Below are 7,849 nucleotides of genomic sequence, written 5' to 3'. Positions count from 1 at the left end.
GACAGCCTTCATAGCAAATACAGGCCTGAGTCCTGTGAAAGGAGGGATGGAGAAGGAAGGGAGACTGGGTGGGATGAGCCTCAGACTGCAGTGCAGCTCTGAGAAAGTCACAGTAAGGCCAGTGGGGAGTCTGTGTGCAAGATTTGCCCAATAGAAGAGTCTCGGCAGAAATGACATGGGTTTCATATCCCCACCATGTTTCCTAATTTGCTGGCAGCAGCACAGACTCCGTGTGAACACTGCAGTGGATCTAAAGTTACATCAGCTGGAGGCTCTCAGCCAATGTCATTCTTCTCAATAGGCTCTCTTAGAAGCTTCATGGATGCCTTATGCATGCTCTTGGTGATTCAGTCATTTCCAGCAGTGCAAAGATGGAACATTAACTAATTAGTCTAAAATAATGGTCTAGACATCCCGTCTGCAGAAACTAAGTTCTTCTACTGGGGCAAATGTTGAGGAAGGCACCCCCACATGCTGGCCCTTCCTGGCAGCATTTGGGGATCATATTGATTTTATAGTGTTGCCTGTGGATGAACGATTTGCCAAACTGATGACAGAAGAAGGACATCCAAGTCAGGATAAGCAATAATTAGGAGATAAGTGAGCCCATTGTGTATGTTACAAAGAATTATGTGCTTGCTCAGAACAATAACTCTTGCAGGCCACTGCAGGAATGCATTCTGGGTCCGTTATAATACCTATCAATTTGACAGTCTGTATTGATCTCTGAAGATTGACTGTGACTATTTGAAGCATGACTCTTCTGGGCAGCTACTATAACCCAGGTTGGTGGAAAAGTTCTACTTTAATTGCTTCAGCACACTTCAATTCTCCCTGTAATCCTAGGATTGAGAATTCACATTTTTACAAGGGGCTTATTCCCTAGAAGCTTAGCCTGGAACAAGAATTTTAGTGCATTTGCTTTTTTGCAGGAGCACTCCCAGGAGAGAATGAGAGGAACAGGATAGAGCAGGGGAAGACCTAGCCAGACAATCAGCTCTAATGCATATTTTGGAGCAAGAATTAATATAAGACCCGGTCTTATTTTACTATACTATAAGACCAGGTTAATATAATATAATATAATACAATACAATACAATACAATATAATATAATACGGGGTCTTATATTAATTTTTGCTCCAAAAGATGCATTAGAGATGATTGTCTGGCTAGGTCTTATTTTGGGGGGAACACAGTAACAGATAAATGACCCTAAGCTGACCTCAAGAGCACAGTGGAACCAAGATTCACAGAACTTAAGTCGCAGAGATGCTACTTTTACCACCCAGAGTTAATTAAGTGAGAAGTCCATCAATAAGGAAGATCCAATGCAGGAACCAAATTTAGACACACATAGGATTGATTACTCAAACTGCCAGATTGGAATTCTTTGTTCTTTTGCCCCTTTCACAGTCCTTACCTAAGATGACTTAGTTCCAAGATGACCCTATCTGAGCCATTAAATTAGAATTAATAAATATGGATAGCCCCTTCCTAATCTTATCCTTTAAATTTACTACAAGTCTTTGTCTGGGGGAGACTGATCTGAGACTTGTCTCCTATCTCCTTGTTTAGCTGGCCTGATGAATAAATCTCTTTCTCTGGGAAAAACTGTTGCCTCAGAATTTGACTTCTCCATCTGCAGAGAGCGTACAACTTATTGTCTTTGTTTGTTAACACTAGGTATTCAGGGGTAGGTAAGGGTAACTCATACTCAGGGAGTTTCAATTTAATAAGTGTGGGCAATCTTGTGAAATGAGAGAGAAACAAACTACTGCAGGAGCTAAGATGGACATCTATAGATGGAACAAAATGTGGAATGGTCAGTTTTTCTGGAGGAACCAGAAAATACTCATCAAGGATGTGATATGTGAGGCGAGTCTTAACAAAAGTTTTATTAAATATGTGGAAGGCCATTTCAGGCAGAAGCAATAGCATGAAAAGCTGGGAGTTGTAACACAGGTGCAGTCCCTTTTAGAAATGGCAAATCTCTGGTGAAGTAAGATTCTCTGATGCCCCAGGGCTGTGGGTAGGACCTGGTAGCTGGGCTAAGGACGCAAGCAAGACCACCTAGGAAGACCTTGAAGCCATGGTGAAGCTGAGGAATTGCAAACTGCCAGCACCAGCATCTCTCTTTTGAAGTTCCTGGCCTTGGGAGTTTGCTCAGCCCATGTGTATGACAGGCTGATAAAAAACACAAAAATTACCAAGCCCCAGAAGCTTTCAATCAATGATTAAAAGTTGCTGCTGTGGGCTTCCAGTCAAGATGGTGGAGTAGGTAAATGCTGTGCTTACCTCTTCCCATGACCACATCAAAATTACAACTAAACTATAAAACAACCATATTGAGAGTCACCTGAAATCTAACTGAAAATAAGTCTTATAAATAAGGATATACAGAATAATCCACCTCAAGGCTCGTGGGAGGGGCACAGACTCTGAGTGGGCTGGTCCCACACCCATGTGTAGTGGTTCAAAATCAGGAGGGATATCTCACTTGCAGAGGTCCCCCCTGAGGAGCAAGAGGCCCCAGCCCCACACCAGACTCCCCAGCCCAGTGTTCCAGTGCTGAGGAGAGAAATCCCCATAACTCCTGGTTGTAAAAACCAGCAGAGATTGTGGCAAAGTGAGATGGAAGGCTGCTGGAGTCCTAGTGTTTCTCTTAAAGGACCTGCTCACAGACTTACTTACTGAGAAACTCACTGACTCTGAGCCTCAGTGCTGATGCAGCAGCTCGAAAGTTGCCAGGGACATATGGGGAGGAACTGAATTGTCTGGCTTTAGGGTAAGGGCTGGAGGGGCAGCTTATTCCCAGACAGAAGTGGTAGCAGATGAGCCCTCACCACACCCAGCCTGCATGCACAGGTGGGTACCATAACTGAGTCTCCTAGCTAACATCATTTTCCCTGCCTTGGTGATTCCCTGAGACCCCACCTCACCCAACTTGTGAGCCCACCCAAGCCATTTCCAGTGGCTTTTCCATACAGACAGTCTGTCTTGCCTCATGCTGCAGACTTTCTGAAAAATCTCTCAAAGGTTCACAGACCCCAAACAAGCAGCATCTGTCCTCAGCATGCCCTGTACCTCTTGCTAAGCAGACCCAAGCCCAGGAGTAGCAGCAGCCAGCCTCCATTTGCAGCTTGGCCTCTCCCAGGCACCTCCAAGACCAGCACAAGTGGCAACCACCTGCAGATCACTTTGTAGCTCACACCAAATGGCTCCAGGCAGGGCACAGGCAGCATCTGACCCTGGCCTGCAGCAGAGCCCCTCCCAAGAGGCCCTAGAACCAACATACCTGGTGGCAAGCTTCAGACTACACTGGAGCTTCATCAATCAACCACTTCCAAGAACAACACACCAAAAGGACAGACTAGGCAGGCCCCAGAGCCCCACTAAAAACGAATCCTGCTCTCTAGGAACAGCCCCTGTACAATCACTCCATTATAGTCACAGCCAGTTTTCACAACCAATCAGCCTAAGTGTCAATCCCTCTCACTGATGTGCCAACAGCAATCAAGGATCAACTACAATAGGAGGACACACACAACCCACACAAGGCACACACCTGGAGCTCAGGAGACTGGAGAGACTGTACCACTAAGCCCCACAGCACACCTACTACATAAGGCCACTCTACTAAGACTTGGAGACATAGCAGCCCTGCCTAATACATAGAAACAAACACAGAGAAGAAGTCAAAATGGGGAGGCAAAGAAACATGGCCCAAATGAAAGAACAGAACAAAGCTTCAGGAAAAGAACAAAACAAAATAGAAACAAGCAATCTACCAGATGCAGAGTTCAAAACACTGGTTCTAAGGATGCTCAATGATCTCAGGGAGAACTTCAGCAAAGAAATAGGAAACATAAAAATGGAGATAGATAACATCAAAAAGAACCAGTCAGAAATGAAGAATACAATAACTGAAATGAAGAATATATTAGAGGTAATTAACACTAGATTAGATGAAGCAGAGGATTGAATCAATGATTTGGAAGATAAATCTCCTGAAAATTCTGAGGCTCCAAGTCCAACCATCTCCAGAGAGGCCACCACCCAGTCCCCAACAGATGTGACCAGCCAAGATTATTTTTCACCTGAACTCAGAATCATGCCAAACACAGTTTCTGTTGGTGGAATTTGATATTGGGATGGATAAAATCAAAATTAGAAGTTTTTTCCTATATTTGGCTCAGTAAAAGAAGTGAAGATAATCACAGATCGAACTGGTATGTCCCAAGGCTGTGGATTTGTTTCCTCTTATAATGACATGATGTGCAAAAGACAGTAGAATCACAGATACATTTCCATGGTGAAAAACGGAAACTGGGCCCTGCAATCAGAAAACAAATTTATGCGCAGCCATGTCATTTGGTTTTTAATCCCCCTTGTGCCCCACAATTTTAGAGTGTCTGGAGCAATCCAAATATTGAAACTTATATGCAGCTTCCAACCATGATGACTCCTATAACTTAGTATATCAGGCATGTCCTCCTTATCCAAGTTCACCGGTTCAGGTCATCTCTGGAGCTCAGCTGCCTATATAAATCATCAGACGCCACCACAGTGGCTTGCTGGGGAACAAAGGAGTTATGTGATACCTCCAGCTTATACAGCTCTTAAGTACCACTGTAATAAAATTGACTCAGAAGCTGAATTTTTGTCAAGTGAATGCTCACTTCCACCCTCTGGAAATGGGCCACAAAAGAAATCTGTGGACTGAAGCATACGGATGGTGGTATCTTATCTATATAATCCGGAGAACAGACTGAGAAACTCTCTTCTCAAGAGACTACTTCAAGGATAAAAGAGTACATTATTTTAGAAGAAGTCAGGCAGTGCTTAAATCCGTGACCCTCTCTACAAACTTTCTAGTCTCATGGGAAGTTGTTGTTTTTGAATATAAAGGAGAGACAAAAAGTTTTTCACTATTACAGAAATTCAGTTTTGAATATTGATAAATCACATTCAGATGATACAAGTTGTATTAAATTGCCTAGTTTTATTTTACAATGAAATTGTTTTTCATTAGACATTTATTTAGAAACTGGTTCTGTGTCAAATGTACAGTTGAAAGTAAAAAGTAATTGAGACTGAAAAGAATAACTTGATCTGTAAGGATTTTTTTTTTAAATTGAAATAGACATTTTAACAGTTTAAAAGCAAATGCTGACTTTCAAAAAACTGTATTAGAAAGCCCACTATTTTGAAAGGTCAGAATTTTGATAGTTGAAATATAAGCCTTTCACTTTTCCAGCAAGTACCCATGAATAGCACAAGGGTGCTGCAGTTACTAGTCATGGCCCAGGAGCAAGGGTCCATTTGAGTAGCAAGGATATAGACAAGAGAATCTGTTGTTGAGACAGTGGAGAAATAATTTCCATAGAGAGAAATCAAGGAATTGGCTGCTTTGGCCTAAAGAAGACTGAGAGACAATTTAGTGACATTCTTCAAAAGACAGTGTTTTATTTTTTTTAATTTTTTTGTTTTTAATGAGGCCAAAGCCATAGACAAATGGGCCAGCTTTGAAGCAGGTATAATTTAGGATAGGCTGCTTTCCTCTTGGCCTAGGTAATAAAATAATAAGAAGGAGCTTGTTCCAAGGATAAAACTTAGGATTTATCCTTAAAAACTTAGTATTAATCCTATGTCAGTTTAGGATTTCCAGAGAGGTTCTCTTTTCTGTACTATTCTCCTAGCATCTAGAGTCTCTGCTCTAGTAAGTGTGAATGTGACACACTGAAGGGAAGGCAGGACAAGGGTAAATGTGGAGTGAATTTGTAGAAAATGTTAGAGAAGTGATGGAATTATAAGTAACTACTGCCAAGGTGGCAGCCAAAGGAAGCCAGAATCAATAGTTGTGACTTTTCCTGTTCCTCAGGGAACCAGACTGGGGTACGGAGGGGCTGGAGTTCATGTCACAAATGCCATTCACCTCACTTGACTGTCAGCTGAACTTGGCAAAGGGAAAGCAGGAGCTGAAAGTATCCAAATCCATTTAGCTTGTGATGTGTCCACAAGCAGAACAAACAACTGTCTCCAGGAACCACCCAGAGTTGGGTAAAGACAAGTCTTTTCTAGCCCCGACCTTCACCCAGGTCTCTGTATGCCATTGGGCAAAGCTTTACTAACTAAAAACTCTCCCCAAGAGGAAATCCACTGAGAAAAATGCCTGTAACAATATCTTTCACAGTTCTAAGAGAGACAATATGAATGGTAAAATTTTCCAGGCTCTGGAATCTGGGTTTAAATACTCAATGTTTAGTAGCTGTGGGTCCTTGGGAAAGTTACTTTAACTCTCCGCGTTTTATTTTCTTCATCAACCAGCTATACTTCTTCTCTCCCACTTAGCCAGGCCATGGGCTAAGGCCAGAGACAGCATTTTGCTCATTTTTGCCCTCCAGTGGCATATAGTTGATAAACTTAAGGTGTCTGTCCATTTTAAGATTTAAATTGGGAGCTCCAGACAATATGGGTCACTGGGATACTGGAGAGAGAGAAAATAATGCCTGTGTGCTTCTGGCAGTCGTGCTAGAAAGGCTTTGCAGAAGAGAGGTCATTCAGTCAAAGATGGCGTACTCATACATTTTAGAGGAGGTGACAACTGCAGGGATTCAAATGATGTTCAGGTAAACTCCCCTCATTGTGACTAGATGGAGCCTTCAGGCAACGCTAGCTGAGTTTCCTTTCTTAATAATTCTATCAAAAGTCTTAGAATTGAGCCCTTTTGGGCTCTGCTGGTTTGTGAACCAGTACCTCTGGCCAGGGTCTGATCTTATTGGCTAGGCCAATGTCACATGACCAGCCTACAAAGTGAATGGGGCTTGGGCCAACTCTACCTACTCCACAAGGGCTGAGGTTGGGGGAAGGTTAGTGCCCCCAGGGAGATGAGGGTGTTGGTACCACAAGCAACAGGCATGTACTTTGCAGGTCAAAAGAGCTCCAGACCCTCAAAGCATCCACCTCTGTGCCCTTGACTCCCTGACTCTTTCACATCCCCAATCTCTTTACCACGGGAGATGGCTACAGGTTGACGCCATGTACCTCGTATCTTTCCACTGCCCCTCTGATTCCTGAGCTCAGCTCATAGGAGTTAGCAAGGGACATGGGACTCTTTCAGGAACGACCAGAAAGAGTAAGTGATTCCACATAGGGAACAGCTCAGCCCCTATTTAGCTTAACTTGAGTCTTTAAGCCAACATCTATTACATTGTTCAATGAGAAAATACATTGTGAGTTCCACACAACTGTTCTATAAATGAGATTTTAGAAGAAAAGTATTCAGAAGCTAGGGATGCTCTGTTTCTGTCTGGGCCAATACCCCATTGTCAATCTTCCCACTTCTAGTAAGATAAAAGCAGCTGGCCAGAAAAATCCATGAGACTCAACCTTGGCTTTGGTAGTTTAAATATTTTCATACTCGGACACTTTTTCCAATTTTGTGATTCTTCATTCTCACCTCACTTCAAACTGTTTCATCTTCCAACAACAACACCACAGGCTTCTCTTCCCACTCACTCCTGCCAAATGAGGCAGCACCCTTGCTAGGAAGAAGTAGTAAGGCTTACCTTTATCTTTAAGAGATCAGAGCCTCTGCTTTTCTAACAACCCTACCCCCCCACCGCCCCCATGAAAATCGTAGCCAGGTGGGTAGTAGAAGCAGGAGTGACAAAAATAATTGACAAGCAGGTATTCACATGAAAAGGCTGCTAACAGGTAAATCACCTGAGATGACGTAGGACTTCTCAGAAAGCAGCAGTTGGGGCAAGACTAAGGACAGAAAACAGGATTGTGATGGTTTGTGTTGTTATACCTATAAAGGTTCTTTAAGTAGCAGCCAGAGGAA

At 42.9% G+C, this 7,849-nt stretch overlaps 1 pseudogene across 1 annotated transcript in view; it reads left to right on the top strand.

Annotated features, from left to right (window-relative positions):
• The first annotated feature begins 754 nt into the window (after positions 1 to 754).
• The window catches only part of LOC308490985 (deleted in azoospermia-like), a 34,270-nt pseudogene continuing 27,175 nt past the window's right edge, over positions 755 to 7,849 (top strand). Inside the window, exons 1-2 of the transcript in view lie at positions 755 to 785; positions 4,002 to 4,853. The product of the transcript in view is annotated as a deleted in azoospermia-like (transcript). The remainder of the gene's footprint in view (positions 786 to 4,001; positions 4,854 to 7,849) is intronic.

This window comes from Rhinolophus hipposideros (genome assembly GCF_964194185.1).
Source record: "Rhinolophus hipposideros genome assembly, chromosome: 22".
In the NCBI taxonomy this organism is placed as follows: Eukaryota; Metazoa; Chordata; class Mammalia; order Chiroptera; family Rhinolophidae; genus Rhinolophus; species Rhinolophus hipposideros.
Note: the sequence above shows the minus strand (reverse complement) of the source record. Positions and strands in the feature narration are given on the sequence as shown.